Source organism: Electrophorus electricus, chromosome 22 (assembly GCF_013358815.1).
Source record: "Electrophorus electricus isolate fEleEle1 chromosome 22, fEleEle1.pri, whole genome shotgun sequence".
NCBI classification, from domain to species: domain Eukaryota; kingdom Metazoa; phylum Chordata; class Actinopteri; order Gymnotiformes; family Gymnotidae; genus Electrophorus; species Electrophorus electricus.
This window is the reverse complement of record NC_049556.1, coordinates 1,863,302-1,878,923: the sequence shown is the minus strand read 5'-3', so window position 1 is coordinate 1,878,923 and position 15,622 is coordinate 1,863,302. Positions and strand designations below refer to the sequence as shown.

At 38.4% G+C, this 15,622-nt stretch overlaps 1 pseudogene; it reads right to left on the bottom strand.

The window, feature by feature from the left end:
• Positions 1-1,492: 1,492 nt before the first annotated feature.
• LOC113568713 overlaps positions 1,493-15,622 on the bottom strand; it is a 63,106-nt pseudogene continuing 48,976 nt past the window's right edge.

Below are 15,622 nucleotides of genomic sequence, written 5' to 3'. Positions count from 1 at the left end.
CCCGCTCACAATCAGCTGCATATTAACCGGAGTCACCTGGTCCTTATTCTCCTCTCTCACTATTTAAGCCCACAGGTTCCTGAAGTGAGTGCTGCGCATTAGCCGACCAAAGGGCTCTTTGTCTGAGCTCCGCTACACTGATCCAAGCCAAAGGCCTATTTAGTTTACCTTCATCGCTGCATTGCAGCTGTTTTTGATGGGAAATAAAGTTCACCAAGGATGATGACATTATCTTAAATTTTCAAGGATTATAATCAGAGATTGTGTAGGGGAGAATGGATGGAGAAAAGAATAGATTGATGGATTCCTATGGGAGTGTTAAGGAATAGTAGCAGACAAAAAGCCCCTCCACAACCAGCTAGTAAAAGATGTGAATCTGCTAATGGGACAAGATAAACATTACCTGCGCAAAACAGGTAATAATGATAACATACACACAGTCATGAGCTTCAAGAAAGGAAACCAATAATTCATTAGTATGCATTTGCAGTCCATAGGATTCAAATATCAGTTTGCTGCCTACTATGAATTACATTTTCTTTCTCACTGTTCAGGGGCAAATCCTTAGTTGCAGTGCCTGACAGTGCAAGGTTACCCATGACAAGTACCCATGACATTACTCATGACAAGTAACTCTCTTCCTTACCTCATCCTTGCCTTCCTCCCACTTAATTAGTCACATTCCTTGACATCTTGGCAGCTGTCCCAATACTAGAAGATATTCATATTGGCTTTGGTTGTGTCCAGAAACATTATCTACTGTTTTTATGCTACCCCGGATGATTGTGGAGTCAAAGCAAGAATCGGAGCAGATCTCAACTTCCCCTCTGCTTTTTGTTAATGTTCAATGAAAAATATGAAACTGCCATAAAAATAAAACTCATTTATTTTGCATGAAAAAGGAAAAAAAAAAGATAAAAATACAAAGATTTTATGAGTATAACATTACAACCAGCTCACTGTTCAGGGCCTTTTCACATAAGATAAATCATTTAAACTGCAATTTGGAAATCATAAAAACATGTATAGCTCCTATAGAATTTTTCACGAAATTACAAAAACACAACTATGATTAAATTTCATATATGTGTACAAACAAGTAATAAACCATACATACATTAAAAAAAACAACTAAAGATGTGCAAGTGTTCAATTTAGGAAAATCAACTGACTTTTTTCTATATTCCCCAAATGCTGTAGAATTTGGCAGTCCTTCCTTTAGTAGAACAAATTTGGTCTTTTTGACCAATTTAAGAGCCACAAGCATAATGAAGTTGGTCAATGAACTAAAGCTTTAGGCTTGTAAGAAGATTCTGTTTTTGGTCACAGAAATGGCTCAGTGCAAACCATGTTTTGACCACATACCATTACTCATGCCAGAGCAATCAGTTATCAAAGTAATAATCTGCGACATTTCCTCGTTCTTTTCTGTGTATGTGAGACAAAGGGAATTCAAAAAGAAATATTTGCCAAAAATCTGAGTTGCGCCTGCTTATTCCATTGGACACAAGCACACTACGGAGTCAAACGTAAAACCAAACCCCGCGTAAAGGCGCTCAGTAAACCGGGAGTGGAACGTGTATATGTGGGTCAGTGTGTGTGCATCAGCAGAGATATTGTAGAAGGACAGAGTGCCAGCTGGCCAGTCCAGATACACCCCTACTCTGTGGGAGCGTGAAGGGGGAGCCGGTATTTCAATGCTCTTATCATTGTGACAGGCAGAATAACTGCTGCTGTAGCAGCTTATTCTCCAGGACTGTGTGTTGTATCCAAACCTACATTTGCGACTCCTTCCTTTTTTGCTGATCCCTTTATATGTTGCTGCTATATCGGTGTCTCCACTCCATTCAGTCTCCCAGTAAGGGCGTCCAGATGTGCCCTCTTTGCTTAGCAACTGAAACCTGCAGTCGAATCTGTCTGGATGATCAGGGTACAATTGCTGCTCTCTCTGACATGTCACCTTTCTGTTCCCCTCAGAAAGAGAGAGATATGCGTGTGCTGTGTTTGGGTCCAGTGTGAGATTACAGGCGTCTGTATACAATAACAGAGATTTGAGTTGAAAACATCAACATAAGAAAAAGAGTGAGAGTGAGTGAGTGTGTGCATGTGTGTGTAAACTTACATTTCTTTAGTCCTGGTTTAATCCTGAATTCTCCACCATGATCCATTCTAAAAGACACACACACCACTTGTAGGCCATAATATATATATTAATAACTTTTCTTGCAATATTCAAAAGCTATTAGCAAGCTCACCTTTTGTGAGTCATAAAATTCAAGCTTGTTTCTCTCTACACCACACTCAACTGATTCTTTGTTTTAAAAATAAATAAATAAAGGTTTGATTCTGTGACAAATAATACTTATAATCAGTATATATTTCAGCAGGCATAATGAATTACATCACTAATGAACCATTACTAATAATATTTGACTTTTTAAATAGTAAAATAGTTAAAAAAAAAAAGAAAACTTGCTAGTGGTATTCTTAACACGGGCCTATATTCTCACTTTAGGACACTGGCCCAGCTATTCTCACATCAGGTTATATTTTTGATGGAGACTACAAAGCACTTCTGTAAGTCTAACTGGCCATAGGTATCTCCCAAATGCTGCATATGTAAATATTTTCCACATTTTGTTATGTTTCAGACTCTTAAAATGGTGTCATTTAATTTTTTTAATCAACATATGCATAATATGCTACAATCACAAAGCAAAAACAGACTTTGTTTTGTATATTTATTAAAATTTAAAAAATGGAGAAATTCATTTTATATATTCAGACCCTTCAGGTAGTACTCGGTTAAAGCACATTTTGGAGCAATTACCATTTGGGAGAAAATAAACTGAAAAATCAAGAGGCAGAATATTTCCCTCTTTTTTGGATCACCAACAAGACAAAAAAGTCAGTTTCCCTGATTCAGGGCCCGAATGGCCTGTGCGAAGAAGCTCCTCTTCAGTCTCTCTGTCTTGGTCTTCAGGGAGCGAAAGTGCCTCCCTAACCTCAACAGAGAGAAGAGTCTATTGTTGGGATGGGTGGGGTCCTTCACAATCCTCCTGGCCTTGGTCTGGCACCGCTTGTAGTAGATGGTCTGCAGGTCAGGAAGTGTGAGTGATGCGCTCTGCTGAATGCACTACCCTTTGGAGTGCTTGTCTGTCCTGCTTGGTGCTATTCCCAAACCAGACTGTGATGTTCCCCGTGAGGATGCTCTCCATAGTGCAGGTGTAGAAGTTCCGCAGTACCTTGGAGGGCAGTCTAAAGTCTCTTAGGCATCTGAGGTGGTAAAGACGCTGACGAGCCTTCTTTGCCAGAGAGATGGTATGGTGGGACCAGGACAGGTCCTGCGAGATGTGAACACCAAGGTACCTGAAATTATCTACTCTCTCCACCGTGGTTCCAATGATCCTCACGGGTTGGTAGTGCCGCTCCTGCTTCTTGCTGCAATCCACGATCAGCTCCTTTGTCTTACTGACGTTTAGGAGGAGATTATTTTTCTGGCACCAGTTTTCCAGGTGTTTAATCTCCTCCAGGTAGGCCCTCTTGTCGTTGTCCGAGATCAGGCCCATGACAACAGTATTGTCAGCAAACTTGACAATGATGGTGGAGCTGGAAGTGGCTGTGCATAGGTGTACAGTGAGTAGAGCAGGGGGCTTAGGACACAACCCTGAGGAGCTCCAGTGCTGAGGGTGAGGGTGGATGAGACAGTTGCCCACCTGCACTGATTGTGGTCTGTCCGTTAGGAAGTTGGAGATCCAGTCACACAGGGACGTATGCAGTCCTAGATCCCCCAAATTAGTAGTGAGTAGGGAGGGGATGATAGTGTTAAATGCTGAACTGTAGTCAACAAACAGCATTTTAACATAATTTCCCCTCCCTTCGTCCAGGTGAGTCAGTGTAGTGTGGAGCAGATGTGCAATCGCATCGTCAGTGGAGCGGTTGTGGTGGTATGCAAACTGCAGTGGGTCCATGGAGGCTGGCAGTGAAGATGTGATGAAGTCTCTGACTAGCTTTTCAAAGCACTTCATCACGACTGATGTGAGGCCAACAGGGCGGTAGTCATTGAGGTCGGAGGGTCGAGGTTTCTTCGTGACGGGGACGATGGTGGATCGCTTGAAGCTGGACGGGACGATACCGAGCGTCAGGGAGAGATTGAAGATGTCGGTGAATATCGGGGTTAGCTGATCTGCTTTGAGGACCCTCCCGCAGATACCGTCTGGTCCCATCGCCTTCCTGGTATTCACCCTTTTAAACACTCTTCTCACGTCACTCTCTGTGATGATGAGAGGGCGCTGTTCTATGGTGGGCCCTGCGCATGTGCCATTGGCTGCGTCGATAGTACCATTAGCACTAGTGCTGCTAGCATTAGTGCTGTTAGCATTAGCGCTACTAGATGTAGCCTCGAAGCGAGCGAAGAATGTATTCAGTTCGTTCGCCAGAGACTCATCTGCACTCATCCGCACACAATCCAGAAACAAACACAAAGACAAAAACAAAACAGGGAGCTCAGGATGGGGTCAAAAACCATGAGACGAGAGCAGAAGTACAAAATCCAAAATCTGCAGTGAAAGAAATGGGCAGAAAGAGAGAAGAACCGGAGGCTACAGAAGCACTAAGAAACGCTCAGTATGAAGGTGGTAGGTGAACAATACTTCACATGGAGCAACAGAAGGACTAGACTTATATAAGGAGGTGACAGGGGTGTGTAGAGGTAGTACTTAATCCAGGCTGAACAGTGTGGGCTGGCTGAGTAATGACTGACGGGATTCTGAAAGAAGACAAGACGGCTATGAGATTATACACAATATGCCCTACATACCTAATAGACTCCAATGTGCTGTGTGGATCATCTACTCCAGTAGTTAGCAATTCAGCATCTTGGAGTCCTGGGTGATTATAGCTCAGATCCAGTACTCTCAAACGTGAGTGGTTGGAACTCAAGGCAGAAGTCAGACAAGAACAGCCAACCTCTGTGACTAAGCAGCCACTCAGTCTAAAGAGAGGAAGGAAATGAGAGCATGAGAATGCAATCATAAATATACGTAACTAAGATCATAATTATTATTTTTAAAATGTCTATACAGACAAAATATTTTTATTTTGAACACAAAACTTAAATGCTTTGCAACCATAGTTTAAAGGCTTTAAAAAAAAATGTTAAAAGAAGGCTCACCTGAGTATTTCTAGCTTGCAGTGCAAGTTCTTTAATCCATAGGAAAGCATTTTTATTCCTGAATCATGTAAGTCATGTTGTTACAAAGCTCCAGCTCTTTTAGCAATGAACTGGGTGATTGTAGAGACAAAGCTAAAGTTTCTCCTGATATTTCTGTGAGGTTACAGACAGCTAGTCTGGGGGGGAAAGTGTGAACATATGAAAGGATTTTTAAAATTTCATACTCCAGTACATCATTCAGGGCACATCCACTAAATGGTGCTTAACACCATCCTCCAAATAGAAATGATGTAATCACCACCACCACCATCATCATCATCATCATCATCATCATCATCATCATCATCATCATCATCATCATCATCAGTTTAACTTGTATAGGTCCGTTCCCATGTTCAAGGTCTCTTCACATAACATACAAAAACACAGAACATATAGTAACTTTACAAACATAAGTCAGTTTAGATTCAAGCATAGTGTAGTTTTAAAAATGTATGTATGTATGATATTAATGTAGAGAATTATATTAAACATCCAGCAAAGTTTAAATAAAACAAATAAGGCACTACCCAAAAACCAACTATTCGACTCATCAGGGTGAAATTCTATGTGCACATGACTGACATCCTTCAATTCAAGATTCCCAGCCCACAAGGCTTTTTAAGGACAACTACACACAGTGGCACAAGTGGGGACAATCAGAATATGTGCATGTACACACCCACTAATGCTCATTATAAGAATTACCACAGGATGCTCTACTTGCTAGTGTCATCTTTGGGACTTATATAGGTAGCATGAGTGGGGATGAATTAACATCAAACTATTGTTTTTTTAAGACTTCAATATTTTCCAAACACAACAGCTGTCACCCTCACTTGCCTCTTATTTTTACCTTTCCAGACTCAACTAATCTGCACAGAGAGCCCCATACAACAGGACTCAATCTTCACTCTCTCCAACAAATATTAACATGAATATAACCTTTATAGCAAAGCATTGCATAAACGGTCAATGTCCCCCAAATAAATAAAATAAAATGTACATTCACATTTATTGTAACAAATTGCATTTTTACAATACTTCCTCTCTCATGAAAAGAAATGTCCTGTTATTTCAAGTCTAGAAAACAAAACAACAAGATTTTGAATGTCAACAATATAGGCAATCCGTAATTAATTAAAATAATGTGGTCTTCAAACAAACATTTTGCCACTTTTGCTACCCGCTGATCTTGAAAGGCATATATGTTTAGATATTTTAGATGTTTGTTTTTGTAAACCAACCCATTACTACAAGTAAATAACAAGTGAAAGGCAGTTTGGTCAGCTGCTATCTTTTGAAAGGGCATAGTATTAACCTTGCGATATAGAGTCAACAAATTTATGTGAAATTCCTTACAGAAATGATGCAAGACAGGTGGGTAAGATATAAGCTTGCTGAATAGTGGGCTACTCTCTGCCAAAATACATTCAATAACTTAACAGTTAATTGCACCAGGGTTCATTTTACACAAACCAAAACTGCCAAATATGAACACATCCTTAGTTGCTCTGTTTTCACATAAATAATGATCTTTTTCATTTTATGCCACTATTAATAGTTCCAGTTATTTACTGTAACAGTTAATAGTGGCATATGTTACATATGTTACAGTGGTTTACAATAATTAAACCATGTTACAGTGGTTTATAATAAGTAGAAATAAAAAACCTGCTGCACTGGTTCTGTTAGACTGTTAGTATAACCTTTAGAATAATAATATTACTTATTTAAACATTATCTATGTACTGCATTTTTTAAAATATTGGATGAACATTCAAAATGAAAAGTGCTATATAAATAAAGATGATTGGGTTTTTTTCATCGTTTACTTTGAAAATGCATGATAATTTGGAATTACCTCACTTTCATGACTCAATAACACGTCTGTCTTATGTTGGCTTCACTGGAATAATCAAAGAAAGGTGGGCTCTTCTTGTCTTCTAGTAATAGAAGACCTCTCAGAGCTTAATGTAATCAGAGCTAAATGACTAAAATGTGAAGGAATATAGCTCTGCGGAAGTCTGTCCGTTGGCAGAGATGTTAATGATTAATTGATGAGTCATAACTGAATCAATCATGATTTTACTAAATACAAGTTAATGCTTAGGTAATTCAGCTACTGTTTGAACAGTAATGTTTACCCAGTGCCTTGAGTTCTTTCAGAGTTCAATGTGTCAAGGGAACTGGGATGGATTAATACTCACATATGTTTATAATTATTACTACTTTATAATTATTATTACTTTATTAAGTGTATGTTGTCATTTTTTTTTTAGCTGACATACCAAGATAGGGGTCTAAATGTATGTAAGACAAGAGTCTCAATCATAAACACTAACCTCAAGATCTCCAATTTGCAATGTGAACTCCTTAGTCCAGCAGAGAGCAGACTCACTCCTGAGTCCTTCAGGTCATTGTAACTAAGATCCAGCTCTTTCAGTGACGTACTTGCTGACAGTAATGATGTAGCCACATTTTCACAGGATTGCTCACTGAGATTACATCCAAGTAGTCTACAATAAGTTGTAAGAAGGAATAAGAGAAAATACATGTATTGCATATATCATGTTGTTAACATTGAGCCTTTTTGGATCAAGATATAATGGTCACCCAATAGAAAATATTTTTATATTAATGGCCTAAATTGACCTAATATTAATATTAATATTGATGTCTGAGTACTTTCAGATTGTTTTTAGGCATAATTTAAGATCTGCTGCTAAAACTAAATTGTTTTCTTCCTAGAAAGCTGATTTCTCCTCACTTAAAAATAAAAAAACATTATTATGTGATGATTGAAAGTTCTTGATTAATAATAAACAGAATGTTTAGAATTTGCTCATTGGTTACTCCTGTAGTTCCAATGCATTCCGGTTTATATTTAGCTGTTGAAGAACCATTTGCTACTAAGAAACATTTGGTATTGGTTCTTGGATAATTCACAAAAAGCCTTTTAAGCAGAGGTTCTGAAAAATAATATTTTTAAGTGCTCTGAATTATTAAACCTTGTTAAACCTTGTTATTTATGGAACCAAAAAAAGATTATTTTGGCACCACCAAAAATGGTTCTTTTCCAAAAATGGTTCCAAAAACCTTTTAGGCGATAGTTGGCACCTTTATTTTTTAAGAGTGTATACTATTAATGCAGGTGTTAATAACCATGTGTATGCTCAATATAATTTGTATTACAAAAAGAAACAAAAAACAACCACGAAAAGAACCTAAGACATACTGACCTTAGCAGCTCCAGTTTACAGTATGAACTCCTCAGCCCATCAGATAGTAATTTCACTCCTGAATCCTGCAGGTTGTTTCTACTAATATCCAATTCTTTGAGGGGTGAGTTTTTCAATTGTAGCAGTGTACCCACAGTCTCACAGGATTGTTCAGTCAGATAACAACCAGCCAATCTAAAAGAAGCAGTAACTATTCTTTACTAAGATCAGGAAACTGTAACCAGATGTCAAGTAATTAAATATTAGCATTTATAGGGATTTGTCTATTTTTTCATTTTAGGTTTAAATGAAAAATGTCAACATTGAATAATTTGTCCTTACTTGATATTCATTAATTTCCATTTGTGTGATATTTTAATACTCTCTATTGTACTACAAACACACAAACACACACACACACAGACACACACACACACACACACACACACACACACACACACACACACACACATAATATAAGTATTTAGTATTACCTCCTACATTGCTGGAAATCTCAAGACAAGCAAATGTGTATATATAATAAACTGTATAATTGGAAATAGCAGATATGAGTGTTCTAAAGAATGGACAGGAAAACGTTCATTTATTCAACAGATTGCATCTTACTATGTTCTTGCCAGCACCCTGCTCTACCAGTTCTACCGTGTGAGCTACAATAGCATATGGCAGCAAGCTAGAGAGACATGCCAAATTAATCAGCAGGTAAATGGATGCATCTGTACATGGTTATTGGTAGCCCATATGTGGATTTCAATGTCAGTAGATTGCCAGATCCAGAGAGAGAATCTACCTGGCATACAAGAGGTTTCTTGTTTGAGAAACTGCTGAAAAGCAATGCTGTGATTTTTGTTTTTGTTTTGATTGACAAACTAAACAGTACTTCCTAAAATTCTTACCACCTGTATCCTGTCACCTGTTCATACACTAGGAGTTTCATACATTGAAATAATTACATGCTACAATTGTGTCAGAAGTAAGATCTAACAACAGCTAGAACAAGTGAAGAATATATTTTGGAAACTTTTTCAACAAGTACCTGGCAAGGATAAGGCAGATGGATCCTGCTTACAACCTTTCTGCCTTGCCAGATCAGCCAGACAGCAGCCAACAAGAGTGGATTCATATCAACAGCTGCAGCAACTTCCATGTGTGGTCAGACAAAGTTCTACATACCCCAGTTATCCTGCAGAATTCCGGGCCCCCACTGCAAGAGGCCACTGACTCCCCCAACCCCTGTATATTCTGTATGCGCCTCTTCTTTGCTAATAGATACAGCATAACTTAGCCCTGCAAGCATTCCTGAGTGCTTTATGTCCAGACAGCCTACAAGACCATGTAACACCTGCTAGCCTCAATATCAATGGATGAAGCTTGACAGAAGTCAAGTGAGCTGAAAATGGCCAAACTGCTCAACTATATCAATCACTGACCAGTGAGAAAGAAGTGTAATGGTAGACAAATTGAAGACGCATTATACAAAGAAAAATGTTTGCAAGGTAAATCACTGCTTCCAACCAGCTCTGGTGTCTAAGAGAATCCACTGCATCTTAGTGTGAGAAACAAGCTGTCACTTTTTCATCAACACAGGCTTGATTGTTTGCACTGTTCATGCAGGGCTGCAGACCTTAGTGATCGGATGAGCAAGCAGGCTACTAGAGTCTTCTCTAGCAACAGAAAAATAACAGCAGCTCAACAAGAATGATGATAAAGCAGAGTGCATGAATAGGCTACCAGTGAAGTGCTACAAGGAAGTGTCTTGAGAAAACAGACAAACAGATTGCAGGGCTTACTAGTGGGAGATAGCAGTTGTGGGTATTACGAAGCACTTGATCATTCAGCAGTTCAAGTCATTGGCAAATATTTTTCACCACTGAATTTTTGGCATTCATAGGGATACCATTCAGCCGCTGGAATAATGGTGACAATCAGCAGCAGTTGTGTGTTGCGCACATGACACACTGACTGTTTTTATTCTTCTTAACATTAGTATTTATTATTTTTTTATTTGTCTGTATGCAACTTAAGTAACAATCACTAACCTGACATTGATGGGGATTTTTCCAATTTTGGAGAGTACTTTGTGGGAACTATGAGCCCCATCAGTATAGCTGGGAGTTCCTTTTCTATTTCAGAACTTGGGTATGGGAGTCATCAAGACAATGCTAGTTCTTCCTACAGAGATTAATCAGCATCATGCAACATGGCAATTGTTAGAGAACTCTTATCTGTGTCTCTATGCCTGTTTTATTTTTCCAAGTGAATTTCCCGAATTATTTGTTTCGCATTTGTAAATCCAGACAAAGACAAATGTGGCCTCTACAATATTGTGAAAACAGTGTATAGGCTATAGAGTATCTCATAACGTTGTAATTGGTGATTTTAACCACTGCAAGCTTGGAAAGTTGCTTAGTGATTTTTACCAATATGTTACTTGTTTTTCTAAGCAGATTAAATGTTTGGACCTGTGTTATGGTTCAATTAACGGGGCTTACAAATCTTGGTATAGAACTCTGCTTGGCATATCTGATCATAATGTTGTTTATCTGGAAGCCAGGGTGGAGCTGTTATGTTGGAGAATGCTTTCTGATATAATAGGTAAAATCCATGTGGAACTGGCAGCATTGAGTACACATTAACAGTGCCTTAGTCACCAGGAAGGCCAGTGTGGGTTTACCTCTAAATATGTGTATGTGATTGGTTTAAAGGTAATCTTGGAGGGAGGTGGAAGTGGGACTAGGATGCCAGACCTCACTGCTAAGCCTTCTGGTTGTCATGAACTTAATTCAGTGAAACACTGATGAAGGGAGGTGCCTACATAATCACAGTTGTGAAGAGCTTGCAATATTGTGGTGTCTAGTATGAAGTCAGTGGACTGGGCCATATGTGAAAGTCAGTGTGTTTGACACAGGATACTTGACATCTTATCTTGTGTATTATTACAACTTTTTCCATGCTGAAGTGTTCACTGTTTAAATCATGATCTCCAAATAGTGCTACAATAGCTCAAACAATGGTACAGCCTATACCTTAATACTATAGCTACACTTAAATAGAGCCTCTAAAGAAATATCTAAAACAAAAAGATTGCCAACTTAAATGACCTTAGACCAGGGGTGTCAAACATACAGCCCAATTATATTTGTAATTCAGCCCATCAAATGAATTTAGAATGTCTTCAATTTAAATTCTCTTGTGGACCATAATTTAATTAAAAAATCATGCATTACAAACAACAAAAGACCTCTCTTATTCCAAACAGGGGGAACAGAGCAGTGAAGTCACAAGTCATACTATTTGGCATAATGACAATATGTCATTTAAAGGATTTTTCTCATTTGAAATAATAAATACCATTTGTAAAAATCACCTATATATACTTTATGACAAATAAAAATGTTTTAAATCTTCTGTTTAGTCCGATGTATTTTTTCCTTCCAAATGTTACGATTCTCTCAACCAAAAGATCATTAATCAGTCAAATATCACTTTGCACAAGATAAAGCTACTGCATACTGAAATGACATCAAGTTATTTAAAAGTAAGGTGGGCTATGGCAGTAGTATCCCTCTGTGGTTTGTCAGCCTTTTTCAAGGTTGACCAGACGAGTGTTAAAAGTAGCGCAAACTACTTTCAGTCTCGTCAGTGCAGTTTGATTGCAGGCCAGCTTGTGGAGTTTGTCAAAACAAGCTATCAACAGAAAGGAAAACTTTAGTTTGTCAGTTTATCAGATGTAAGTTAGACAACTTCATTATAGCCTATATTTCTTTCAAAATAGCTCAAGCTAACTGATTAACAGCAGCAAATAGATAACTGTAAGCTAAATAGAAGCAGACTTCACAGAACTTTTAGTTTGAAAATAGTCATTGAAAAACTACCTAACGGGAGATGTTGCTAATGTTCCTCTGATAAAAACAGTGGCACCAGTGACAAAAACAGGGAGGAAGTGGAATGCACAACTTACGATGTCCTTCCAACCTGCAAAACCTGAGAGTGGGTGGATGAAAATCCTAATTATAAATTATATGTGGGGCTTGGCACCCTGAAGCATATTTTATCACTGTGTAAGGATTGTCGCAGGGTTGATATACATGGAGACACAATCAAGTCCTTAGTGTATTATTTGATAGTAAGCACCTAGAAGTTAATGCATTGCTGAGTGGTGTTAGTACTAAAGTGATTAAGTTTGTGTGAGAAGGACATGTTGCAGATCAAGTGCAGGCTATAAATACTGGTAGATAGGGTGTTTTGATGACCTCATAATTCAAAGGATCTAGTGATATTTTGGAGAATTATTCATGTGGGACAAAACTTGAATTTTGAACTATTTTTTCTTTACCATAAGACACAATAGAAGCAAACTCCATCTTTTATTTTGTTTGTTTGTAGCATTGAATTACATCCTGTTCATCTGCTTTGTATGTGAGTCCAGCTCAACTTGATCAAACAGAATCTATGGTTTAGATAAATAATAAATGTACATATTTAAGAGGAGTTGACTGCTTATTACTCAAATGCTATTTTGCTAAAGTCCACTTGACATTAGACTGAGTGTACGTAAATATGGCCCATTACCTCAATTAAGTTTGACATCCATGTCCTAGACAATATATGTGTATGCCAGATGTCTATATGCCAAGCTTGTGTGAACTATATGCATAAGCAGTAGCCTATAATATATGACCTCTTGCCAAGGCAGTTTTAACAAAAGCTCAAAAAGATACTCACTATACTTAGTATCATGCAACTTTGTTGGTGTTTTGTTTTTATGCCATTTGTTGCCATGTGGTCTTTTTTTTCCACCCTAGTCTTATTTTGCCAGGTGTTTGTTCCTGTTCATTTGCTTTATGTATTTATTAAACCTTGTGGTTAGTCCTGAATGTCGATTTTCATCACTCTCTATGTCATTGTCTCTATTTGTTTACCAGTGTTAGCTGCAGCCTAGTTCTTGTTATTTTCAGCTGTTTCCATCACTAGTGTCAGTTTCAGTTATATTCTTGTTTTGCTCTGTTATTTCCGACTCTGTGCATCATCCCTTTAAATAAAATTAGCTCTGCCCCAGGATGCCTGCCCTTCACTGTACTTGAACAGAGATAACAAGGATTGACAACCACCTGTTTGTAGCTGTAGCTATATTCGGTTTCCTATATGCTATTAATATTGCTTAAATAATCTTTAAAAGAAATACTCACAGAGCCTTTCTACAGTTGCCCACAGCTGGTACCAGTCTCCTATAACCCTCTTCTGATGTGTTGTATTTCTTCAGGTCCAACTCATCCAGCACATTCTCTGAGATCTGTAGCATGTATGCTATTGCTGAGCAATGCGCAGGTGAGAGATATTCTGTACGCTCATTTGATTTTAGATAGTTCTGAATATCTCTGTGAAGAGACTGGTCATTCATTTCAGACAGGCAGAGGTACAGATTAATGGAACTGTCTGCATTCATATTTGGCATCCTCTTTCTTCCAAAATCATCATCACCTTTAATTTGATTCTGGATATATCGGATTGTCTTCTTGATGCTCTTTGAGTTGTTGTTTTTGACTGCCAGGAGACCTTGTAGATATTTCTGATTGGTCTCCAATGAGATGCCCAAGAGGGATCGGAGGAAAAGGTCCAGGTGTCCATTCTGACTCTGTAAGGCTTTATTCACTGCTCCCTTCAGCAGCTCATCCAGTGAAATGCCAGAACTGGACCTCCCTCAGATTGGCCCACATCATTTGACTCATCGTGCATGAAAAACTGCAGTGCTTCAATGTTCTGGTTTAAATGGCAGTTCAACACATATACAGCAGCGAGGAACTCCTGAAAACTCAGATGCACAAAGCAGTAGACCTTCCTCTCATAAAGCACAGATTCCTCCTTAAAGATTTCAGTGCAAATCCCAGAGTACAGTGAGGCTTCAGTGACATCAATGCCACACTGTCTCAGGTCCTCTTCACTGAATACAACTTTGCCTTTAATAAGCTGTTTGAAAGCCAGCTCAGCAAGTTTCAGAATGACTTCTTTGTTGGATCTCATCAGATGTTTGGGATCATTCACTTCCTTCTTGTCATACTTCTGATTCTTAATCCTTGTCTGAATGAACAGGAAGTGTGTGTACATTTCAGTCAGAGTTTTGGGGATTTCTGTACAGCTGTCCTCATTTAGGATTTGCTGAAGCAAAGTTGCTGTAATCCAACAGAAAACCGGTATGTGGCACATGATATAAAGACTCTGAGATGTTTTAATGTGTGAGATGATTTTGTTGGCTTGATCCTCATCACCGATTTTCTTCCTGAAATACTCCTTCTGTAGGTCATTAAATCCTTGAACTTCTGTCAAACGGCTGATGTACTGAGATGGGATCTGATCAGCTGCGGCTGGTCGGGAGGTTACCCAGATGTGTGAAGAAGGAAGTAGTATTCCTTTGATTAGATTTGTTATAAGTGTGCCAACTGTAGATATTTCAGTAATATCTGACACCAGTTTTTGGTGGAAATTCAGAGGACAATAAAATTCATCTAGGCCATCAAAAATAAATACAATTTTAAATTCTTCATACATCTTCTTGCATAGGCCTTTAAGTTCAGGGTTGAAAATGCAAATAAGTTTATACAGACTGAATTCGTCAGCTTCCACCACATTCAGCTCTCGAAAAGGCATCACAAGCACGAGGTCTATGTGCTGGTTGGCTTTTCCTTCTGCCCAGTCCACAATGAACTTCTGCACAGAGACAGTTTTTCCAATCCCTGCAATGCCTTTGGTCAGCACAGTTCTTATGTCTTGCTCTTCCTCTGCCTCTGCCTCTCCTTCAACTTCCTCTTTCGGTTCTGTATTTGGTTTCCATTTAGGAATTTCAATGAAAATATCATTGCAATGAATAGGAGTATAATGCTTGGACTGTGTACTGAATTTTCTTTCAATCTGATGAACCTCATGATCACATTCTCTCTCCATTCTGGATTGTCTCTTTGTGATAAAGAGTCCTGTATAAATCTTTTGGAAGAGGGTTTTGTGCTCAATTTTAGAATCACCCTCACATATGAATTTGAACTTCTTCCTCAGTCTGGTTTTATGCTTCATCAAAACACTTGTCACTAAAGAAATAAAAAAGGAAACTTAATTTTGGCACAGCAAAAGATGGTTGCAGGTTCTCATAACTACAAGACAAACTCGGAATTGCTTT